We start from the raw sequence: 25,820 nt of genomic DNA on the forward strand, positions 1-25,820 counted from the left end.
GATTGCTGGTCTGGCTTCAGATCTATCCTAAGTCGTAAGGCAACTATTCCCGTAGCTTACAATGTTCTGCAGCACAGAGGACTAAAAGTTGCCATACAAGAGGTTGGTGTCTTTTGTCACACTTGTGGTTTCCTCTTCTAAGGAATTGACTTGTGTGCAAGCCCTGCAGGTGATATGATTCAACTTCAAAGGTGGGGCTGAAACCAAAGAGGTTTGGTGGGGGTTTTTTTGTTTCTTTTTTGCTTGCTATGACACATTTTGTGGACCTTCCCTGAGCTGAATGAGGCAGCGAATGAGACTCTGCAGTAACAGCAGCACCCCCTTGTGGGCGCATCTATGAAGTGATAGTTGCATCTGTCGTAATAACTTACAGGAAGGTCATTGATAGGTTCATATCTATAACAAGACTACCCTTTGCCAAATATGTTCACAGGGACGTTGACAAAAATAAGACAGTATGAAATGTATGCACAATAAACAAAATGTTAATTAATATAATTCTCATCCTTTGGCAGCATCATTAAAAAGGACATAAACGGATTAGATTTTAGAAGCCCGACAGAAAGGGTGAGTCCTCAGCTGGCATCTACAAAAATATGTAATTAGGATGAGTTGTGGCTCAGTGAGAAGAAGCCATTCAACAGATGCAGAGCCACCACAAAGGAGGTGAACCCAACTTCTGAATGATCTTTGGGAGAGTGGTCTGTCTCACTATGTCCAGGATGTAGCTTTTCACAGGGATCAGGAAAGCTGACCTCCCCACCCTATTCTCAACAGCAGCAATCTGTCCTGAAGAAGACTAAGTGGTGGCCTTAAGGATGATGGTGCCACTGAGCATGTGCTGGAAGCCTTTTCCTCATCACTCAGGGTCATAGACATTTTATACAGATCTTAGGTTAGGGAGCCAAGAGCCTTCAGATCAATGGAGAACCATCCCAACATCTCCTACAATCTGTGTTACAAGAACTATAAGGACAGGTTCCTGAGCTTTCTTTATCCCTCTTCCCTCCCTTTCCATTTTCCCTTGTGTGGTGTGCCTTACTATTTTGTGTTAGCCACCCTAGAAGCCTTTTTCTCTCTCTCTTTGGCTAAAGACTGAGGCATATCCCAAAATGGAAAACGAACGAGGTCCCAACTGATGGAATATGTGCAGCTTGCGGATCTAACATATAGAATAAGAGAACAAGAAGAGCATTTCTTTAAAGAAGACTGGGAAATGTTTATTGAATATATGGGGGGAAGTTGTGTACACTTGAAAACGTTGGCAGCATTAAGATAAATTCAACTGTGTAAATAAGTTTTGATGCAAGTAATAAGGGAGTACTGAATGGTTTAGTTCATATAAAATATGCAGGGATTTATGCTATGTAAAATGAACCATGGAAAGAGAAGAAGGGAAGTCATTGATATTTTAAGGTTGTATGAATGAGTATTCTAAATGGTAAAATAGAAAATTTGTGTGTGTGTGTGTGTGTGTGTATGACTGAGGCATCAATGCTTTAAATCAAGAAACTTCAAGGAAAGAGAAGGGAGCACATTCAGTGTCACATGTTGTTGTTGTTGTTTAATCGTTTAGTTGTGTCTGACTCTTCGTGACTCCATGGACCAGAGCACGCCAGGCACTCCTGTCTTCCACTGCCTCCTGCAGTTTGGTCAAACTCATGCTGGTAGCTTCGACAACACTATCCAACCATCTCGTCCTCTGTCGTCCCCTTCTCCTTGGGCCCTCCATCTTTCCCAACATCAGGGTCTTTTCCAGGGAGTCTTCTCTTCTCATGAGGTGGCCAAAGTATTGGAGCCTCAGCTTCACAATCTGTCCTTCCAGTGAGCACTCAGGGCTGATTTCCTTAAGAATGGATCGGTTTGTTCTTCTTGCAGTCCATGGGACTCTCAAGAGTCTTCTCTAGCACCATAATTCAAAAGCATCAATTCACTTCCATACATCACCACTGGGAAAACCATAGCTTTTACTATACGGACCTTTGTTGGCAAGGTGATGTCTCTGCTCCCCCCCCCCCCCCCAGTGTCACATAAACCAGGGATTTTATCAGATTTCTACTGGAATGAATTGGACCTTGTCAACTGAGCAGATGACACCACCATTTGTGGAAAAAAGTACTCTACATGCATCTCTTCCTAATGAAGAATGGCTTCATTAAAAAAATAATAATCTCCAATGCAGTTAGACAGTTGCATTGAATCCAAGAAAACATTTTGACACACCTTAAATACTAACCAATATTTTGTGGCATCATTTTTTGTGGACCAGAGACCAGTTTAGTCAGATTGGTCCTTGGTAAGCGTGGGTGTGTGGAAAGAGGAGAGTGATGGAGGAGACATTCTAGTTGGTGCACATTTAAAATGGAATCCACCTCATCTGCGCTTCCTGAAACAATATACAAACCAAAACATATGCATCTTTTGAAATTTGCACTTCTCTGAATTTTGCAATGTGGTTCCCTAATCAGTATTGTGCACTGCCAACAAATTTAATATAAATTGGCACATTTCTCATGTAGTTATTATTTCTCTGAAGATCATTTCTATTATGTGTGCTTGTTTTGCATTACATTGTGATAAAATCTGCCTCCTCCCACCACTTTTTACACCATGGTGAATCTGAAATGGTGCCGTCACATCTGAAGCCTTCCCATAAAACCAGGGTTTGAATCCTCACTCGGCCATGAAGCTCAGTGGGTGGTGTTGGGCCAGTCACTCACTCTCAGCCGAACATACCACACAGGGTTGTTGTGAGGTAAGCCACCTTCTGATGCCTTTCTCAGGCAGAAGAATGTCTTGCATTGGCCCTGTTCATAGTGTGTCTGTGGTTGAAGCCAGATTTGAACCGGGAGACTTCCAAATTCATTCTTGCCGTCTTAATTCCAGCCACAAACCCATTTGGCAGACATTCAGAACTGGGGCAAGACTTTATAATGTTCAGCTTGCCTCCCCCATCACAGTCTGTTTTAGCTCCTCCTCCGCTGAGCCTCTGAGGGAGGTTAATGCATGGCGACAGTCCCTCCTGAACACACTGTGTCACTCAGAGCACAGAAGTACACTGCCGCATCTGCCAGAGTGACACGAGAAAAGCTGAACGTTGAGGACGTCTTGTCTTTGGCAAAATGCAATTTGCCCTTGGGATTAGCAGTATCCTCAGTTTCCCCTGGATATGCGCCCGCTAAATACCGAGGTCCATGTCCTGGGAACTGCTGGTAGAGCTGGATGATTTCTGTGCTAACAGACGAGAGGTTGCAAATGAGGTTGTATGCTGCCCCATCAAACGCTATAGCTGAGCTTGCCTGCTTGATCTCTGCAGCTTTTCCAAGGGAACCTACGAAAGAGAGAGCGACGAAAAATGAGGTTGGTGTTTCATTCACACTGAAATGGCAGGAAATGGCAGGCATAAACAAAACATGGATCTCTGTGTCTCTCTCCCCAGTCTCCAGTCTCCAACACAGGAAGGTCCGAGAGACCCCAGGAGTTTTTAGTGGGAGGATTGAGAAAAAATACTGAATATCACAATGCTGGCTCACGTAAGACTACTGTTTAGCTGCATTGACTGCCTGTCTGTTTACTGTGAGTATTTAAATAACAGCTAACCAGTTTTTCTAGAATTAAAACAAGAACATTTCTAAAAAATTTTCAAATAAACAAATGAATTTAGCTAACTTAAAACAGCAAAGCAGCTATCATCGATCGAAAGCACATGCAACAAAAAAAGACGTGGGCAAATAAAATCTCCCTGTCAGTAGAAATCTAGCAGGCCAAGCAAAGGTAAGAACCACTCATTTGTTCCCCCTGTGCTAGAAGTTTCTTACTCAAAAATGGCATCCCTCATGAGGAACCTGAAATGGTAAAGTCCATTTTATTGCCCACAGAGGACTATACCACTTCAGTCTGTACAAGTGTAGAAACAGCACCAGAAGATAATAAATCAGGAGCTCTTGAGGAATGGAATTGTCCATGAAAGCGTCACTTACTCAAGACTGACGTGATTAACAAAGCCAAGTTACAATGAAGAGTCATTTTCTTGGATGAAGGAAGAAGCTTGGAGCCAAGATGGATTTTGAAAAGAATCCAAAGGAATGTGATTCTGACAAGCTTCTGGGCTCAGCACTGCGCAATCTGAAGTGTAAGATGGTTTGGAGAAACACTACCAGCTCTTTTTCTCTTGCTAAGCTTTTTTTCCTTTCTTCTTTTTTTTAAGTACAGGGATTGGTTGACCAAGGGATGTGGTTCGCGGCTAGAATGTCTGTGTGTGCACAGGAAATTTGCTTTCTAACGTCTTATTTAGGACCCAATATGTGCAGAAGTGGCTCAACGTCTCCACCTTGCGTCTGAAAACCATATAACAGTAGAATAAACGCTTTGGGGTTGTTCACAACACTTGTTTGCGTCTGCATCTCAACTTCACTTTACTGTGTTCAGAGAAGCAGCATTTCCAGAATATGAGTGACAGGGAGGGAATTATTACAGTGCTAGGGGAAGCTTGATTGTAGCACTGGCTGTCTTCTTCCAGAGGACAGGATGCCATCAATACAGTCAATAGGCCCAGAAACAAACATATTTTATTATAATACGCAGAAGTGCTGCATGAGTAAATTTTGGGTCTTTGGTCCAAGTAGCAGAGGGGCATACTAAGATTCCCCTGGAAGAATTAACAGAGACAAAATCTTTTAGTAGAAGTTTTTATTGCTAGAGTAAAGGTACATTTTAAGATTTTTTTAAATAGTAATAATAATAATAATAGCAATAGCAATAAAAGATCAAACATTCCCTATAGAGAGCTACCTTCAGTTGTCTTCTAAAAGTCAGATAGTTGTTTATTTCCTTGACATCTGATGGGAGGGCGTTCCACAGAGCAGGTGCCACTATCAAGAAGGCCCTCTGCCTATATGCAGTATGGGATTAATTATTTGCAACTATTTATATACCACCTAGATTTAGGTGCAAAGTCTGTGGTGATCAGCATAAGATAAGTACAAAACTGCACACAGATCAAATGCAAAAGACATCACAAATAAGAAGATCAGCTTAATAAATCAACACAGGTAGATCACTCCTTAGGGAAAACCTGGATGAACAAATGAGACTTATCCAGGCATCTAAAGACCAGTACTGTGGCTGCTTGCCTGATGGTCACTGAGGGCACATTCCAAAGGGCAGGGGCCACCACACTAAAGTCCCTGAACTTAGTGAACATAAGAGGATCATTGGGAACATGCAATGCATTGGGAACATGCAATCTAGAGTGTCTCTTGATTGAAGGCTTGTCCCAGAAAGGACAGAGGAAGAAATGAACTACACTGTAGGGTTGCCTAATGCCCAGAATTTCCAGTATTCGGCTGTTGGAAACAGTATCCGGATGGAAATCGCTTTAATGTCCAGGAAAATCTGGATGTGCGTCAACCCTACAGTGAAAATAGCTCCAAACCCTGTGTCCGGATTTTCACTTTTTGAAATACGGCAACCCTAAACTACAGTATGGACAGATTATGAGGTGGTGGCGAGCTGAGAATTGTTGTACGGGAATGTTGTGGTTGTACAGGTGAGGGAGGGAGAAAGGGGGGGAAAGGGGAAGTGAGAAAGGGCATGGAAGAGAGAAAGGGAAGATAAGAATTATTACTACAATTAATTTATTGATCTTCTTCTAAACCACTGCCTTGAGGCAATTCATGCACAAGGTAAATAAAAACAGTTAAAAACGCGAACACAGGCAGCAAAAAAGTTTTATGGGCATGCGCATGTTTGGTGTTGCCGATCCGGAAGTAGCCTGAAAATGGGGAAGAATAAGGGCAGGGTAGGCAAGGGTGGAACAGGATGGGGTGGGGTGGGGCAGGCCTACACGCGCTTTGCTGGATGTGCACAGGAGTCAGGAACAGAGCCCCCCTACAAAATACATTTTAAAAAAGACTAAAACCCTAACAGGTGGACACACAAAAAGAAGTCATAATAGTATGAGAAAGGGGCTGTGTGTAGTGTAATAATTTGTTGATTATTATTAATTATTATTATTTTAGATTTTTATTCCAGCGTTCCTCCAAGATGCTCAAGTGGTTGTCCTCCCTCCTTATTTATTTTTTTAAAATATTTTTTATTTGGTTTACAAGCACAAAGTTATAATAACACCAAATAAATATCCACATTTAGAGATTCCCCATCCCCTCCATGGGTCTTATTGTCAACGTTTTCAACTGCATCTCATTTCATATTCCATAATTTATATCTGTCCACAATTTCCATAGAAATTGTTACATTACAAGTGTTATTAAAATCCTGCTAATGTTTTCATCTGCTTACAATGGTCTCCTAAATAAGCTATAAGAATTTTCCCATTCTTTTTTAAAGTTTTTGTCCTCTTGGTTCCTGAGCTTTCCAACCAGTTTTGCCATTTCAGCATAGTCCAACAGCTTAGCTTGCCATGCCTCCCTGGTAAAGTAAAGGTAAAGGGACCCCTGATCATTAGGTCCAGTCGTGACGGACTCTGGGGTTGCAGTGCTCATCTTGCTTTATTGGCCAAGGGAGCCGGCGTACAGCTTCCGGGTCATGTGGCCAGGATGACTAAGCCGCTTCTGGTGAACCAGAGCAGTGCACAGAAACGCCGTTTACCTTCCCGCCGGAGCAGTACCTATTTATCTACTTGCACTTTGATGTGCTTTCAAACTGCTAGGTTGGCAGGAGCAGGGACCGAGCAACGGGAGCTCACCCCGTCGCGGGGATTCGAACCACCAACCTTCTGATCGGCAAGCCCTAGACTCTGTGGTTTAACCCACAGTGCCACCCGTGTCTCTTTCCTCCCTGGTAAGGACTCTTTATTCTTTCCATCCCTGGGCTAGTAGCATCTGTGCGGCTGTTGTTGCATACATAAAAAGTCTTTTCTAATCCTTTGGTATATCGGTACCTACAATTCCTAATTAAAAAGCTTCTAGTTTTTTAAAAAAAAAATATAAGCCATTTGAAACATTTTCCCCCCAATTCATTATATATCATTTCCCAGAATGCTTTTAATACTTTACACGACCACCGCATATGATAACCCTCCCTCCCCATTTTTATCCATACAACTCTGGGAGGTAGGTTAGGCTGACAGACCGCTGGGCTTCATGGCAGAGCGAGGATTTGAATGCAGGTCCCAGTTCTAATCACTGCACCAGTATGATACGCCATCAATACATGTTGGCACATGTTTTGCGTATGTATTTGAATTATGCTGAATGTGTTGGGGGTGTATTTAAATCACCCTAGGAAAAAATATACATTTGGTGTTCTGCAAGGGAGAAGAATTGGCTTGAGAATTTCTCCCCACATTTCCCCCCGCTGCTGAGCTCAGCACCCTGGCATCACTTTCTGTCTGAATGCAGATCCTCACTGTGAGACTCAGAGCCCAGAAATAAACACCTCCATCCTAGAGAAAGGTGCCTTCTGACATCAGGGGAACTGTCTTGTTTATAAGAGCCAAAACAACAGAAAACAGTCACTGCAGAAACTGATTCCTCTGGGCAGTATTGTCCTAAATCCTCAAGATCAGCTGGGTCTCTCTCTCTCAAAATATTCACAGTACCAGAAAAGGTATGGACCTGAGATGCTGGTACAGTCCTACCTTGGATCCCAAATGTCTTGCAAGTTGAACATTTTGGCTCCCAAACGCCACAAAGCTGGAAGTGAGTGTTCCAGTTTGTGAACGTTGTTTGGAACCCAAACGCCCAACGGGGCTTCCTGCAGCCAATCAGAAGCCATGCTTTGGTTTCTGAACATTTTGGAAGTCGAACAGACTTCTGGAATGGATTCCGTTTGACTTCCAAGGTAGGAATGTAATGGAATTGCAAGATTAGGTTGCATCCTGACTCCCTTGGGTTTCTGTCTGGCTTGGAGTCTGACTGGAAGACTGAGCTGAGAGACTCCTGTAAAGGAGACATTTGAAAATGCCATGAAGAATTTGTTCACTCTGTCTCACATTTGTCCCATCACTTCCTCTCATAGTTTTGTGCATGTGACAGTGAGCTTTTGCTTCACTGTGGGCTCCAAAGCACAGTAGTACACAGCACTGTCCTCGAGAGAAACCTTTTGAATCTTCAGATCCACTGCCCCTTTTTCTGCGCTCAAGGTTCCAGAATATTTTGCTGCCTTGTCATCTGTGGGTGAAAACTTGGTTTTTGACAAGATATGTTCCAGAGGCTGATTGGGAAACTGACGATACCAATACAGGTAAGGGATGTTGGATGTTGTGTTGAAAATGCAGTGTAACTGAGCATCTTCTCCTGCTGTGATGAAAATCTCAAAATGTAATTGGGACACGGAGTCACTGTGAACAGCCACTGCAAAAGGGAAGCATGAGAGATGAATCTTCTCTTGCATTATCTATATCATCTATCTATCTATCTATCTATCTATCTATCTATCTATCTATCATCTATCTATCTATCATCATCTCTATAATCTATCATCATCTACTCACCTTTGCTCTTCTCCAGTTTTTTTTTTAATGACTCATATGCAATGGTCAACTAAGCCGGTACTACCATTAGACAGTTGGAGATGGCCACCTCAGGTAGCAGGTCTTTGGATCTCTAAGGTTAGCCTACAGCTCTCAGGTGGGTTGAAAGACTCTCTTCCATCACCAAAGTTGAAGCAAGATTCAACTGCCAATCTAGTACATGGAACAGGGGCTAGCACCATTGTGTCCTTCACCACAGGAAGCAAAATGTTTTGGGCTGGCCCTAATGGTCAGTATCCAAAGAATACAGTGTGTGCACCTCAATCTCTCCACGTTTTGTCAGATGATGTTATATTTGAGGAAGCTGTGAGGGTTGGTTGTGAGTCAGGTAGGATATGCACCTGGAAAACATCCCGGTGGAGATGCTGAAGTCAGCCTGTGGTCCTTCAGATCCCACATGATGTTAATAGTTTTTGGCTCCATCATCTGTTTTCTAGACACATGCCCCTTGGGTGGGTTGGGGAGAGAATACCCGCCATGAAGCCATGATTCAATAGTGTTGAATCATATAATGTTGGGTGCTCCCAATGAAAAAGAAGCTTAAATTAATTTACAAATGCCATGATGAAAGTCAGTGGAAAAGTTACCTGATTTCAGGAGCATAAAGAACGTTCCGAGAAGGGAAAAGCTGGGGCGTAGTTTAGAAGAGAAAATCATCCTGGCGTTTGCTGAAGCTCTCGCAAGTGAAGCAGCTCCTTCCTGACTTCTTGTGTTTGAAAAGCACACAGCTGGGGCAAACTCTTTCTGTGGCTGGCCACATCTGCTTCCTGGCCTTTGGTGATGCTCATTCATTGCCCCCCAATCACCAACTTGTGGTTTTGAATGAGTTGTGCTTGTATTTTCAAGTGGGAAATAGATCAGAGAGGTAGGTGTGACGGTCTAGGTTGCCCTCTAGCAACTAGAAATTTAAAAACAGGAAAAGATTGAAGGTGTAGGGAAGACATTGAAGCCTTGTTGGCATGGGTGCTAAGGAAGACAGACGTCTGTGATGGACGGCAGAGCCAGGCTAGAGTCTGGTGGTGCAGTTCCTCTGAAACTCTACCAGAGTGCTGGAACCTCTCACTCATGGGCTACAGAGTCAGCTAGTCACAGAAGGGGGAGGTACAGCACTTTTGGAGGGGAAGAATAAAATGAGTTTTTTCTGAGGGAGAGAATTAGAGATGGTGAGAGATGGGGATTGGCTTTGAGATAGGGCTAATGTTCAGGTTAAGAGATAGGGTTTGATTGGAGTTGGGAGTTAGGGAGTGAGATAAGGAGAACTGGTTCTGAGTGAAGTTAAACATGCACACTGAGGAGGCTATCCAGAGTGAGAGGACAGAGCCTTGCAGCTTGGCTAGGGAGACTGGGTTGAGGGTCTGGGGAAGGTCTACAGACAGGAGGGTTCTGGGAGTGCAGTGACTGGACCAGGAGAGGTAGACCTTGTAGATCAGGCTACCTGGGTGTCAGTATAGCCAGGAGAGGAGAGTTTTTCTAGGTACTGAGGAGACTCCCAACCCAGTAAACAAGAGGTCAGGTGATCCCCTGGGTCTGTTATACCATTTATAATACCTCAGGTGTGGGATTGTTAAGAGAGTGGGTAAGTGAGGAAAAGTGCCCCTTGCTCATGAACCAAAGGATTAAGCTGTGAAGGAAGCTGCATGGTGTTAAAAGTATTTAATTGTAATCTCTAAGTGACAGAAACTGAGTTGAGCATTTTACCATCTAGAACAGGGGTCTGCAACCTTTAAGACAAAAAGAGCCACTTGGACCCGTTTCCGAAGAAAAAACAACTGGGAGCCGCAAAACCCGTCATTATAAAAATAACTTTTTTGTCACTTTTTTATTATTTATTTGTTTGACCCCTCAGAATTACTCCTCCTCATAGAAATAAACGTTAAATTAACAAGTTACCTTTTTGTGTGTGTGTGTTCTTCACTCCCCTTCAAAACAGTGACCAGCGTACACGCCCCCTTTCAATGCAGTGACCAGCGTACATGCCCCTTACAATGTAGTGGGCGGGCAGGAATGTGACGTCGGGACGGTGACTAATGCACGCACAGCCCACATGCGACGTCACAGCCAGTACAGCGCCCGCCACAGTGGGGAGTGTCGGGGCGCACAATGCGCCTCCTCCCCTCGCTAGTATCTGCCCCGGACCTGGGGCAAAAGTGTAAAAGAGCCACATGCGGCTCCGGAGCCGCGGGTTGCAGACCCCTGATCTAGAAGAAGAAGAAGAAGAGTTTGGATTTGATATCCCGCTTTATCACTACCCGAAGGAGTCTCAAAGCAGCTAACATTCTCCTTTCCCTTCCTCCCCCACAACAAACACTCTGTGAGGTGAGTGGGGCTGAGAGACTTCAGAGAAGTGTGACTGGCCCAAGGTCACCCAGCAGCTGCATGTGGAGGAGCGGAGACGTTAACCCGGTTCCCCAGATTACGAGACTACCGCTCTTAACCACTACACCACACTGGCTCTCTAGTCTGGAAATCTGAATATTTATCTACCCAAAGTGTACCAACTGATTTTTAGTGACTGAACTTTAAGAAAAGTTGTGCCTATAATATTTTGTTTAAGCCTGAGACAGTAGTGAAAGTAAATAAATCAAATGTAGTGAAAGTAAATAAATCAACTTCTACCCGAAATAACACATTTCCTTACCTACTTAGTTTCATAAACTTCTTCTCCTTTAATAAAACTTTTCTTGTTTGTTGAATCAACTCCTGTATGAGACTCTAAATCAGTGGTTCTCAACCTGTGGGTCCCCAGATGTTGTTGGACTACAACTCCCATCATCCCTGACCACTGGTCATGCTGGCTAGGAATGATGGGAGTTGTAGTCCAACAACATCTGCGGACCCACTGCTTGAGAAACACTGATTTAGAGTCTCAGACAGGAGTTGATTCAACAAACAAGAAAAGTTTTAGGAAAGGAAAAGAAGTTTATGAAACTAAGTGGGTAAGGAAATGCGTTATTTCGGGTAGAAGTTGATTTATTTACTTTCACTGCTCTAAATCATTAAGTTCTCCCTCACACAAGTCCCCTGCTAGATAATCTGTGGTAAACTTGGTGTGATTGGTGTACTGTGAGGTGGGTGCACTATATTTAATTGGGGGCAGTTAGCTTGAGTGAATCTGCCACATTATTAATGGGTGGTATTAATCGGGCGAATTCACCAGAACGTCAAACGCCCCACTAAGCAAAATGAGATGGCAGGTCTCCAAATGCAGCAGGACTTATCACAGTTAGTAGGAAAGGAGGTAACACCCACCACAATTTAAAGGGGGGGGGCCTTGCAAGACCATTAAGTTCAGAATCTAAAACTGCCACTTGTTTCCTTCCTTCAGAAGGTGTCCACCTTACTGCTGTTCTATGTACCTTCTTCCGTCAGGAGCAGGAAGAAAGGCTGCTGGGTTTTTTGTTCAAGAGAGGCAGTAGGATGTGTCACTGTGTCACTCAGAGCACAGTAGTACACGCCAGAATCTTCAAGAGTAACTCTGTTGAAGGAGAATTCATTGGCCTTTCGATCGCTGGTGATAATCATGGCTCCATCTAGAATTTTACTTGACACAGTATTTTTGTATCCAGATACTATGGAATGAGGAGCCTCATTAGGGCGCTGCCGGTACCAAAAGATGTTATCATTTGAAATTTGAGGGTGCTTGCAAGAGAGCTTCACTTTTTGTCCTTCTGACCCTTCCACGAGAGGATCTTGGGTGATCTCGCCTTGGCACCGAAGGATCCCTGGGAGGCCAAACAGAGAGGAGAAAGTCAACACAGCATACACGGAACTGCTGGGTTTGCAGTCATCCTCTGACATCATATCGGGCAGAACATATTTAAAATCACAGAAATGGGAGACCAAGAGAAAAGGAGAGACATCCACTCACCTAATGAAGAAAGCATCACGATGAATGAGGCCAAGGTGATGGGCATTACTGACGGTTTAAAAATCTCTCTGGTTTACCAACTGAGAGCAAAAGGGAGATGATGAGGCAAGGATCTAACCTTCACTGTGGCTGAAGAACAAACAGAGAACGTCTGAGAAGGAGGCTGGTTGACAGACTGAGAACTGAAGTGACGGATCAATATGAGTAAAACTCTGCTCCCTTGTGGCCAAGGACTGGTACTGTGAGGGCTTATCCACACTTAGCTTTTGTCCTGTGCTTTCCTGGCACAGGTACAGTCTTACCTCGGGTTACAAAAGCAATTCGTTCCAGAGGTCCGTTCTTAACCCAAAACCGTTCTTAACCTGAGGGGCGCTTTCGCTAATGGAGTATACTGCTGCTGCCGCACCGCTGGCGCACAATTTCCATTCTCATCCTGGGGCAAAGTTCGCAACCTAGAGCAACTACTTCTGGGTTAGCACAGTTTGTAATCCGAGGTACCACTGCATGCATTTTAAATTTCTTTGTCTGAGTGCTGTTTTTCTTTTTCATGAAGCTTTCCCCATGAAAACCTGCTCCGAAGTGCAACCAGTGGCATTTTGGTTTTTTTTTGCGGTCTTGACTATGCTACCACTCAGTGGATTTGTAACTGGCTGACTGACCGAACCCAAAGGGTGCTCATCAATGGTTCCTCTTCATCCTGGAGAAGAGTGACTAGTGGGGTGCCACAGGGTTCTGTCTTGGGCCCGGTCTTATTCAACATCTTTATCAACGACTTGGATGATGGACTCAAGGGCATCCTGATCAAATTTGCAGATGACACCAAACTGGGAGGGGTGGCTAACACCCCAGAGGACAGGATCACACTTCAAAACGACCTTGACAGATTAGAGAACTGGGCAAAAATAAACAAGATGAATTTTAACAGGGAGAAATGTAAAGTATTGCACTTGGGCAAAAAAAATGAGAGGCACAAATACAAGATGGGTGACACCTGGCTTGAGAGCAGTACATGTGAAAAGGATCTAGGAGTCTTGGTTGACCACAAACTTGACATGAGCCAACAGTGTGACGCGGCAGCTAAAAAAGCCAATGCAATTCTGGGCTGCATCAATAGGAGTATAGCATCTAGATCAAGGGAAGTAATAGTGCCACTGTATTCTGCTCTGGTCAGACCACACCTGGAGTACTGTGTCCAGTTCTGGGCACCACAATTCAAGAAGGACACTGACAAACTGGAACGTGTCCAGAGGAGGGCAATCAAAATGGTCAAAGGCCTGGAAACGATGCCTTATGAGGAACGGCTAAGGGAGCTGGGCATGTTTAGCCTGGAGAAGAGGAGGTTAAGGGGTGATATGATAGCCATGCTCAAATATATAAAAGGATGTCACATAGAAGAGGGAGAAAGGTTGTTTTCTGCTGCTCCGGAGAAGCGGACACGGAGCAATGGATCCAAACTACAAGAAAGAAGATTCCACCTAAACATTAGGAAGAACTTCCTGACAGTAAGAGCTGTTCGACAGTGGAATTTGCTGCCAAGGAGTGTGGTGGAGTCTCCTACTTTGGAGGTCTTTAAGCAGAGGCTTGACAACCATATGTCAGGAGTGCTCTGATGGTGTTTCCTGCTTGGCAGGGGGTTGGACTCGATGGCCCTTGTGGTCTCTTCCAACTCTATGATTCTATGATTCTATGATTCTATGATTCTACGAAATGCTGTTTGCTCCGATTCAGCTTTAAAGAGCGGTTTTCACAGGGAAACCTTCAGATGGGCCCAAAAAGAGGGCACAAAAATGGAGCTTAACCTGGAAAGCATATAGGATAGGTAATTGTAGATAAGCTCTCAGACAGGTAAAAAATTATTAAAAAAAATAAAATCCTCATTAGCATTTTATTGTCAAAGGTCTATTAATATATTCATTTCTGTATACCTTTCTGTCATGGTGTGTGTGTGTGTGTGATCTTCAGTACTAAAATATTGTTTTACATGTTCCACACCCACCCACAAACATTTCTATGCACACTTTACCCTAGTATACACATTTTTTTACACAACTTGGCTGGAGCACAGCATTGTAAGACTCAAAGGAGTGTGATTTTGATGGACGGCTCCTTTTTGGTTTTGCTTATTGTTTTGGGAAGTGCAAATTAGGTAGGTGTCCTTTAAATGTGAACCGAAAAACATTTCATGTTCATTCATGTAGTCTAGGTTTGCCATATTTCAAAAAGTGAAAATCTGGACACAAAAGTTGTTGAGTTGAACATTTTAAAGCTTTTTTGTTGGGGTGGGGATTACCATAAAATCAGCACTTCTGATATGGGCTGCCATATGCCTAGGTTTTCCTGGACATTTCCCCCCTGATTTTCAATATTTCCACCATTTTTTATGTATGTCAGCCCGAGCCCAGTCTAGACACTTTATTTGTGTTATTTGGCATGCATTTTTATGTTCAGTTCCATACCAATCTACAATTTTTAAAAAATAAAATCCTCATTAGTATTTTATTGTCAAAGGTCTATTAATATATTCATTTCTGTATACCTTTCTGCCATCATGTGTGTACAGTGGTACCTCGGATTAAGAACTTAATTTGTTCTGAAGGTCCGTTCTTAACCTGAAACTGTTCTTAACCTAAGACCACCTTAGCTAACAGGGCATCCCGCTCCTGCCATACAATTTCTGTTCATATCCTGAGGTAAAGTTCTGAACCCAAGCTACTATTTCTGGGTTAGCGGAGTCTGTAACCTGAAGTGTCTGTAACCTGCGGTACCACTTTATACCTTTCTGCCATGGCAATCTTCCACACATTCTTATGCCAGAATGCCACATTTAGATCTGCAAAATCTTGTTTCTTTTTCTCTTTAACTTTTTATTTATTTTCCAAGCTGGAGGAAACTAAACCTCATGGGGTGCCTAGCAGCTCATGTGTGCGGCACATAGGTCCCATCCTCATCTCTTGAAAAAGAAACAATGGATGCTTAAGCAACAAAAAAGGTAAAAGGTAAAGGACCCCTGGACAGTTAAGTCCAGTCATAGGTGACTATGGGATTGCGGTTTCACATCTCGCTTTCAGGCCAAGGGAGCTGGTGTTTGTCCACAGACAGCTTTCTGGGTCATGTGGCCAACATGACTAAAATGCTTCTGGCACAACGGGACACCGTGAGGGAAACCAGAGAGCAAGAAAACACCATTTAACTTTCCACCACAGCAGTACCTATTTGTCTACTTGCACTGGTGTCCTTTCGAACTGCTAGCAGTACAGTTGTACAAGTACTTATTACTAAAAGTGTGTTCCTGCCTAGTGCTGTTCTATGTACCTTTTTTCATCAGGGGCAGGAAGAAAGGCTGGTGGGTTTTTTGTACAAGAGAGGCAGTAGGATGGGGCACTGTGTCACTCAGAGCACAGTAGTACATGCCAGAATCTTCGAGAGTAACTCTGTTGAAGGAGAATTCATTGGCCTTTCGATCGCTGGCGATAATCATGGCTCCATCTAGAATTTTACTTGACACATTATCTTTGTATCCAGATACTATGGAATGAGGAGCCTCATTAGGGCGCTGACGGTACCAAAAGATGTTATTTGAATTCTGAGGGTGCTTGCAACGGAGATTCAGTTTTTGTCCTTCTGACCCTTCCACGAGAGGATCTTGGATGATCTCACCTTGGCACCGAAGGATCCCTGGGAGGCCAAACAGAGAGGAGAAAGTCAACACAGCATACATGGAACTGCTGGGTTTGCAGTCATCCTCCGACATCATATCAGGCAGCACAAATTTAAAATCACAGAGATGGGAGACCAAGAGTAAAGGAGAGGAATTAACTCACCTAATGAAGAAAGCATCATGATGAATGAGGCGAAGGTGATGGGCATTATTGACAGTTTAAAAATCTCTCTGGTTTACCAACTGAGAGCAAAAGGGAGATGATGAGGCAAGGATCTAGTCTTCACTGTGGCTGAAGAACAAACAGAGAACGTCTGAGAAGGAGGCTGGCTGACAGACTGAGAACTGAAGTGAGGGATCAATATGAGTAAAACTCTGCTCCCTTGTGGTCAAGGGCTGGTACTGCGAGGGCTTATCCACATTTGGCTTTTGCCTGTGCTTTCCAGGCACAGGTATGCATTTTAAATTTCACTGTCTGAGTGCTGTTCTTCTTTTTCATGAAGCTTTCCCCATGAAAACCTGCTCCGAAGTGTAACCAGTGGCATTTTAGGTTTTCCACAGAATGTTGTTTGCTCCGATTCAGCTTTAAAGAGCAACTTTTCACAGGGAAAGCTTCAGATGGGGGGGGGGAAGAGGACACAGAAACAATACTTTACTTGGAAAGCATATATGATAGGTAAGTGTAGATAAGCTCTCAGATAGGTAAATCTCCCCAGTTTGGTTTATCTCTGTTTCTCATTTTCCCAATTTTATGTTCAGTTCCACACCAATCTACAATTTTTAAAAATAAATTCCGCATTAGAATTTTAGTGTTTAGTGTTTACTTTTTTCCACTCTCTCTCTCTCTCTCTTTCTCTCTCTCTCTCTCTCTCTCACACACACACACATACACACAAAGTGCTTTTTTCTGGGGGAATGCAGAGGTACGCATAGCCCTAAACAACTTGTGAATCTTTGTACTTTTGTCCACTTACTGTATTTATTTTCCCCGATTTGAACTATAAAATGGTGATTTTCTTGAGTCAAAATGAGAGTATCCCTAAGCATCATCATCATCATTAGAAAAAAGCACTGTGTATATGTGTGTGTTTTCACATGGCTTGGCTGGAGCCCAGCACTGTAAAATTCAAAGGAGTGTGATTTTGATGGACGGCTATGTTTTGGTTTTGTTCATTATTTTGGGAAGTGCAAATTAGGTAGGTGCCCTTTAAATGTGAACTGGATCACATTTCATGCTCATTCACACAGTCTAGGGTTGTTGTTGTTGTTTAGTTGTTTAGTCGTGTCCGACTCTTCGTAACCCCATGGACCAGAGCACGCCAGGCACTCCTGTCTTCCACTGCCTCCCGCAGTTTGGTCAGAATCATGTTTGTAGCTTCGAGAACACTGTCCAACCATCTCGTCCTCAGTCGTCCCCTTCTTCTTGTGCCCTCAATCTTTCCCAATATCAGGGTCTTTTCCAGGGAGTCTTCTCTTCTCATGAGGTGGCCAAAGTATTGGAGCCTCAGCTTCACGATCTGTCCTTCCAGTGAGCACTCAGGACTGATTTCCTTCAGAATGGATACGTTTGATCTTCTTACAGTCCATGGGACTCTCAAGAGTCTCCTCCAGCACCATAATTCAAAAGCATCAATTCTTCCGCAATCAGCCTTCTTTATGGTCCAGCTCTCACTTCCATACATCACTACTGGGAAAACCATGGCTTTAACTATACAGACCTTTGTTGGCAGGGTGATGTCTCTGCTTTTTAAGATGCTGTCTAGGTTTGCCATCACCTTTCTCCCAAGGAGCAGGCGTCTTTTAATTTCGTGACTGCTGTCACCATCTGCAGTGATCATGGAGCCCAAGAAAGTAAAATCTCTCACTGCCTCCATTTCTTCCCCTTCTATTTGCCAGGAGGTGATGGGACCAGTGGCCATGACCTTCGTTTTTTTGATGTTGAGCTTCAGACCATATTTTGCGCTCTCCTCTTTCACCCTCATTAAAGGGTTCTTTAATTCTTCCTCACTTTCTGCCATCAAGGTTGTGTCATCTGCATATCTGAGGTTGTTGATAATTCTTCCAGCGATCTTAATTCCGGCTTGGGATTCATCCAGCCCAGCCTTTCACATGATGAATTCTGCATATAAGTTAAATAAGCAGGGAGACAATATACAGCCTTGCCGTACTCCTTTTCCAATTTTGAACCAATCAGTTGTTCCATATCCAGTTCTAACTGTAGCTTCTTGTCCCACATAGAGATTGCTCAGGAGACAGATGAGGTGATCAGGCACTCGCATTTCTTTAAGAACTTGCCATAGTTTGCTGTGGTCGACACAGTCAAAGGCTTTTGCATAGTCAATGAAGCAGAAGTAGATGTCTTTCTGGAACTCTCTAGCTTTCTCCATAATCCAGCGCACGTTTGCAATTTGGTCTCTGGTTCCTTTGCCCCTTCGAAATCCAGCTTGCACTTCTGGGAGTTCTTGGTCCACATACTGCTTAAGCCTGCCTTGTAGAATTTTAAGCATAACCTTGCTAGCATGTGAAATGAGTGCAATTGTGCGGTAGTTGGAGCATTCTTTGGCACTGCCCTTCTTTGGGATTGGGATGTAGACTGATCTTCTCCAATCCTCTGGCCACTGCTGAGTTTTCCAAATTTGCTGGCATATTGAGTGTAGCACCTTAACAGCATCATTTTTTCAAATTTTAAATAGTTCAGCTGGAATATCATCACTTCCACTGGCCTTGTTATTAGCAGTGCTTTCTAAGGCCCATTTGACTTCATTCTCCAGGATGTCTGGCTCAAGGTCAGCAACCACACTACCTGGGGTATACGAGACATCCATTTCTTTCTGGTATAGTTCCTCTGTGTATTCTTGCCACCTCTTCTTAATGTCTTCTGCTTCTGTTAGGTCCTTTCCACTTTTGTCTTTTATTATGGTAATCTTTCTACGAAATGTTCCTTTCATATCTCCAATTTTCTTGAATAGATCTCTGGTTTTCCCATTCTATTGTTCTCCTCTATTTCTTTGCATTGCTTGTTTAAGAAGGTCTTCTTGTCTCTCCTTGCTATTTTTTGGAAATCTGCATTCAATTTCCTGTATCTTTCACTATCTCCCTCGCATTTTGCTTGCCTTCTCTCCCCCGCTATTTGTAAGGCCTCGGTGGACAGCCACTTTGCTTTCTTGCATTTCTTTTTCATTGGGATGGTTTTAGTTGCTGCCTCTTGTATAATGTTGCGAGCCTCCACCCATAGTTCTTCAGGCACTCTGTCCAGCAAATCTAAATCCTTAAACCTGTTCCTCACTTCCACTGTGTATTCATAAGGGATTTGACTTAGATTGTATCTTACCGGCCAGTGGTTTTTCCTGCTTTCTTCAGTTTAAGCTTGAATTTTGCTATAAGAAGCTTTATGATCTGAGCCACAGTCAGCTCCAGGTCTTGTTTTTGCTGACAGTATAGAGCTTCTCCATCTTTGGCTGCAGAGAATATAATCAATCTGATTTCTATGCTGCCCATCTGGTGATGTCCACGTGTAGAGTCGTCTCTTGTGTTGTTGGAAAAGCGTGTTTGTGATGACCAGCTTGTTCTCTTGAAAGAACTCTATTACCCTTTGCCCTGCTTCGTTTTGAACTCCAAGGCCAAACTTGCCACTTGTTCCTTTTATCTCTTGACTCCCTACTTTAGCATTCCAATCCCCTATAATGAGAAGAACATCCTTCTTTGGTGTAATAAATAATAATAATAATAATAAATTTTATTTATATCCCACCCTCCCCAGCCAAAGCCGGGCTCAGGGCGGCTAACAACAATCAAATAATCAGTCAAATAAACTTCTATAAGGTGTTGTAAGTCTTCATAGAATTGGTCAATTTCAGTTTCTTCAGCACCAGTGGTTGGTGCATAAACTTGGATTACTGTGATGTTAAAAGGTCTGCCTTGGATTCGTATCAAGATCATTCTATCATTTTTGAGACTGCATCCCAGTACAGCTTTTGCCACCCTTTTGTTGACTATGGGGGCCACTCCATTTCTTTTGCGGGTTTCTTGCCCACAGTAGTAAATATCATGGTCATCCGAACTGAATTCACCCATTCCCGTCCATTTTAGTTCACTGATGCCTAGGATGTCAATATTTATTCTTGCCATCTCATTTTTGACCACATCCAACTTACCCAGGTTCATTGTTCTTACATTCCAGGTTCCTATGCAATATATTTCTTTACAGCATTGGACTTTCCTTTCGCTTCCAGGCATATCCGCAACTGAGCGTCCTTTCGGCTTTGCCCCAGCCGCTTCATCAGCTCTGAATCTACTTGTACTTGTCCTCCGCTCTTTCTCAGTAGCGTGTTGGATGCCTTCCGACCTGAGGGGCTCATCTTCCAGTGCCATAACTTTTATATGCCTGTTGTCTTTGTCCATGGAGTTTTCTTGGGAGGGATACTGGCGTGGCTTGCCGGTTCCTGCTCCAGGTGGATCACGTTTGGTCAAAACTCTCCACTATGACCTGTCCATCTTGGGTGGCCCTGCACGGCATAGTTAATAGCTTCTCTGAGTTATTCAAGCCCCTTCGCCACAGCAAGGCAGTGATCCATGAAGGGGAAGTGATCCATGAAGGGTTGCCATGTTTCAAAAAATGAAAATCCAGACACAAAATTTGTTGAGTTAAGGATTTTTTAAAAGCTTTTTTTTGGGGGGGGGGTGAGGGAGAGATCAGCAAGACAACCAGCACTTCTGATATTGGCTGCCATATGCTTGGGTCTTCCTGGACGTTTTTTTCTGATTTACAATTTTTTACACCATTTCAGATGTATGGCAGCCTTAGCCCAATCTAGATGCTTTATCTGTGTTATTTGATATGCAATACTATGGTGCTGGCCCAAAGGACCACAATAAATATGATAATGTGATCCCCTTGAGTGTGCTTCTAATAGAGAAATTATGATAACCTGTTGCTTTATGAAACTGATGCTTTTGCAAGTCCCCCCCCCAATTGGGGCAGAAGTAGAGCTAATACGTATGTGAAACACAAAGATACAGTTCATAAGCTAGTACATAAGTTGATATATGGTGCAAATGGCTACACGTAACCCAGGTTCCCAACATGCATGCTAACACAATATAACAGAAATTTGAACTTTAACAGAGAGCACTGGGAATCAGAGCTGAATCAACAGAAATTGCCAATGCTTATTGCGCATGTGTAGTAAACATGAAATGAGGTAATGAGGTACATGATTGGTGAAAATTGAAATCCTTTGTTTGAAATGTTATAAATATCACCGCCCAGACCCTTGGGTGGGGTTGCAGTTTTGCGAAAAAATTTGACTGGAACCTATTGCTTTGCAATAAACAACAATGGACTCCTAACTAATCTTGTCCCTGAGTTTTATTGGCGTAACTCAGAAGATAAACCATTTTTGGCTTACAACAATACCACATGTGTCCCATGACAATCTTCCACACATTCTTATGTGGCCAGAATGCCACATTTAGATCTGCTAGAATTTTCTTTCTTTCTTTCTTTCTTTCTTTCTTTCTTTCTTTCTTTCTTTCTTCTTTTTATTTATTACCCAATACTAAGCAGCCCCAAACCAGGGCACTATCTTCTGAGGCCACGCTCCCACGTGAGTCATGTGACTCCCCACAAGATCACAGCCCCTCCCCCCCGGTACTTTTCAGGCACAGCACCTAAAAATGCGTGTTTGGGGGTACACTGCAATATTGCTGCCCCTCCACAAAAGCACTTTTGGTGGCAGCAGTCTTGCACAGTAACCCAAAACACTTTTTTATTTTTATTCTGTGCCCAAAAAAAGTACAGCCCAAAATAGGGCGAGATTACAGCAGCCAAGTTGGCCATTGTGCTGCGTGAGAAAAAATGGGATTCCTGTTTCCCCCCGCCAGGGCATTTGACATGTGTGCATGCTATGGACAGGTAGGCCGCTCATATCCAGGCAATGCAATGGACAGGTAGAAATGAATGGTGCAATGGTGATAACCCAACATCTATAAGCAGAAAAAAGAGACCCTTTGACTTCTAAATTGATGAATGTGTCACTGTTTCAAATTAGTAAATCTAAGTGGTCAGCTGGCAGCAAAGCTGTTTAATTATTCTTACAGAATCAAGGAATCTTAGAGTTGGAAGAGACCCAAAGGTCATTTAGTCCAATCCCATGCAATGCAGGAATATCGGTTAAAGCATCCCTGAGAGATGGCCATTCAACCTCTCAATAAAAACATCCAAGGAGGGAGAGGCCTTTTGTAATCATGTGAAAGGGTTTCAGGTAGTAGCTTATGTCCCATCCACATGAAACATTTTAAGCAGTTTCATACCACTTTAAACAGGGAATCCTGGGAATTGAATTCGTAATGGGTGCTATGCAGCGGAGTTTGGAGAAAACTAAACCTCATGGTGTGCCTAGCAGGTCATGTGTGTGGCACATAGGTCCCATCCTCATCTCTTGAAAAAGAAACAATGGATGCTTAAGCAACAAAAAAGGTAAAGGACCCCAGGACAGTTAAGTCCAGTAGAAGGCAACTATGGGGTTGTGGCGCTCATCTTGCTTTCAGGCTGAGGAAGCCGGCGTTTATCCACAGACAGCTTTCCGGTTCATGTGGCCAGCATGACTAAGCCACTTCTGGCACAACGGGACACCGTGACGGAAACCAGAGTGCAAGGAAACTCTGTTTACCTTCCCATCACAGCGGTACCTTTTTGTGTACTTGCACTGGTGTGCTTTCGAACTGCTAGCAGTACAGTTTTACAAGTACTTAACACTTAAAGTGTGTCCCTGCTTACAGCTGTTCTGTGTACCATCTTTCATCAGGGGCAGGAAAAAAGCTGCTGGGGTTTTTGTACAAGAGAGGCAGTAGGATGTAGCACTGTGTCACCCAGAGCACAGTAGTACACGCCAGAATCTTCAAGAGTAACTCTGTTGAGGGAGAATTCATTGGCCTTTCGATCGCTGGTGATTATCATGGCTCCATCTAGAATATTACTTGACACACTATTTTTGTATCCAGATACTATGGAATGAGGAGCCTCATTAGAGCGCTGCCGGTACCAAAAGATTGTTTCTGTTGAAATCTTAGGGTGCTTGCAAGAGAGCTTCACTTTTTGTCCTTCTGACCCTTCCACAAGAGGATCTTGGATGATCTCGCCTTGGCACCGAAGGATCCCTGGGAGGCCAAACAGAGAGGAGAAAGTCAACATAGCATACATGAAACTGCTGAGTTTGAGATTACTACATACCTTCCACAGTATTTCGAATTGTAGACTTGCCATTGCTTATGAAGTTGCCGTAGATCAAGTCCATTAGGCCATCCACCTCAGAATCATCCCAAGAATATTTGGCAAACCTTTATCTGCCCAAGGGCCACATATCCTTCTGGGGAACTTTCTAGGGGCCATGTGCCTGTAAAAGGCAGGGTTGGGGTGATAGAGGCAGAGCACACAGATATCTTTATCCTGCACCCAGACAGGCAAGATACATTTTCACAGTTCAAGGTCAGGTATGGTTTGTCCATCAGATGTCAGTCCCACTTACTCCCAGGTAAAGTGTGCAGAGGTTTGTACTGTTTAGGTCTGTACTGTTTAGACATAACTCATAGGGCTAGCAGGTATCACCTTTGGAACTGATCCTTGTCAGGAGGGGCATACACATGAATGCCCATGCACAACTGGCTCTGTTGTGGTGATATATGTGGTATGATGATGTCTGCCTGGTCTAGTTTATGGGTTCCGATAGCAACAAACTACACAGACCAACTGCCAGAGCATTCACATTTGCCATGGAATGAAGTCCCAACCAAATGGGAGACAATGGGAAGTTGAAGACAAAAGGGGAAGAAATCTACTCACCTAATGAAGAAAGCATCACGATGAATGAGGCCAAGATGATGCACATTCTTGCTTTTTTATAAGACGCTATTTCTCTCCCTGCTGCTTACCATACGAGAGCAGAAGGGAGATGGGGAGGCAGGGACGTACTGATCCCTGCCACCAAACAACCAACACGGAACAGGTGACAGACAACTGAGACCTGAAGAATGATACTCTGCTCCCTGGTGGGCAATGGCACCACAGCACACTTCTAAGAGGGCTGGCTGTTCCATTCCACACCTCAGTGTCTCTTGAAGTTTCTACCTCTTGTGGGTAACTGCATCATCCTTAGATCATCCCCTGAGGTCTTCATCTGTGTGCCATGTCCAAGAGAGGACTGGAAGGTGGGGAGGAGAGAACTGTCCTTCTCTAAAGTACCCTCCCGCCACCGCTGCTTCATTTATGGAATGGTCTACCAAGGAAGACACACCTGGCACCCACCTTGTTATTGTTTTCAATCTCTGGGAGTGGACCAAAGTCTCCTCAGGCAGGGTCCGCTCCAGTTGCGCCCCCCCCCCCGCCAAGTTGCCGCAGATAGGCCAGAAATTTGAATCTGGGTTTGGTAGGAACCTGCCAGGCACCACAATGGGCAAGGGAGTGGAGTAACGGTCGGGGAAGATGGTGTGGCTGTGAGAGGACGGGAAAGCCTTGTGCCAGGTCACAACCAACACCCATGTCTGGACTGGGTGAGTGGCCATTTTTTATTATTTCCCAGGCATTGGTGCAACACAAATGATGTGATATTTTATTTATAATAGTGCCTATTTTTTATTAAATCAAGTGTCAACGGCAAGCCGTGCTTTGGGGAGGAATCTTTGCAGCCCTGCCTTGAATTCAAGAATTTCCTAATGCAACCCCAGGTTCAGTTAAACCCAGGGCTGCAAAGAAAAAAGGGAAGAATCATGAGCATGCTGCCCTTCCGATGCTGCTCTCCTAATTCCATACCCTCCCACACTCCTCAGATGAAAATAGGGACGCTTCTCGCTCCCATCCAACTGACCATCTTCGACCTCCCGTTTCTGTCCCCCCACCCTGCAGAGCATTTCCACCACAACAACACTGATGGGACACAGCACACACAGCCCCCACCGTCCTGGAAAAACCCCTAAAATCCCTATTTTATTTTATTTTTTTCTTTGGTAGATGTGCAAACAGAAAAACACACACCAATGAACACTGGTGGAGGAAGAGGAGTGTGGGGGGAGCGCACCGTCCCTAGCAGCGCGATCCCAGTGGGGTGCCACATCATGGTTGCCCCCCCGCCTGCGCTGGGTGCCACACCCCAGGACATGCGCCATGCCCCTGTGGGTGGTGCGTCATGTCCCCAGGATGCGTGCCAGCCCCGTCCCCACCTGCTCTCTGCCCCCCTGCTGCCAGAGCATTAAGCTCTGCCACTGCCAATGAATAAATTTTAGAAAGGGGCAAAATTAGATGTGGATTCTCTTTCATTGGAGGTTTTAAAGCAGAGCTTGGATCTGTCAGGGATTGTTTAGCCATGATTCCTGCATTGCAGAGGGCTGAACTAGAGAACCCTTGGGGTCTTTTCCAACTTTACAATTCTATTAATCGATGGCCTCTTACATTTTAACATTGCACTGCCATTTTTTTGAGATAGCATTGTGAAAATATTTGTGCATGAATGAAAATGAGCACATAAACCTCGAATGGCCCAGGGCAATGAATGTCAATAAAGGAGTGGGGATGTAGGGGGTCTGCTTTAACGTAGCAAGAGGAGAAACTCTACAGCAGGCTTCCTCAGTCTTGGCCCTCCAGATGTTTTGTGACTAAAGTTCCCATCATCCCTGACCACTGGTCCTGCTAGATAGGGATCATAGGAGTTGTAGGCCAAAAACATCTGGAGGGCCGAGGTTGAGGAAGCCTGCTCTACAGGAACCAGCTGTCTGTATAACAGATGGCTCCACCTTGTGGTGCCTGCTGC

The 25,820-nt window shown here is 43.9% G+C and overlaps 1 gene segment (V, D, J or C); it reads right to left on the bottom strand.

Moving 5' to 3' along the window:
• LOC309516865 (T cell receptor alpha chain MC.7.G5-like) overlaps positions 1–25,820 on the bottom strand; it is a 140,060-nt gene that overhangs the window by 93,076 nt on the left and 21,164 nt on the right.

Source organism: Podarcis vaucheri (assembly GCF_965113315.1).
Source record: "Podarcis vaucheri genome assembly, chromosome: 13".
NCBI lineage: Eukaryota > Metazoa > Chordata > Lepidosauria > Squamata > Lacertidae > Podarcis > Podarcis vaucheri.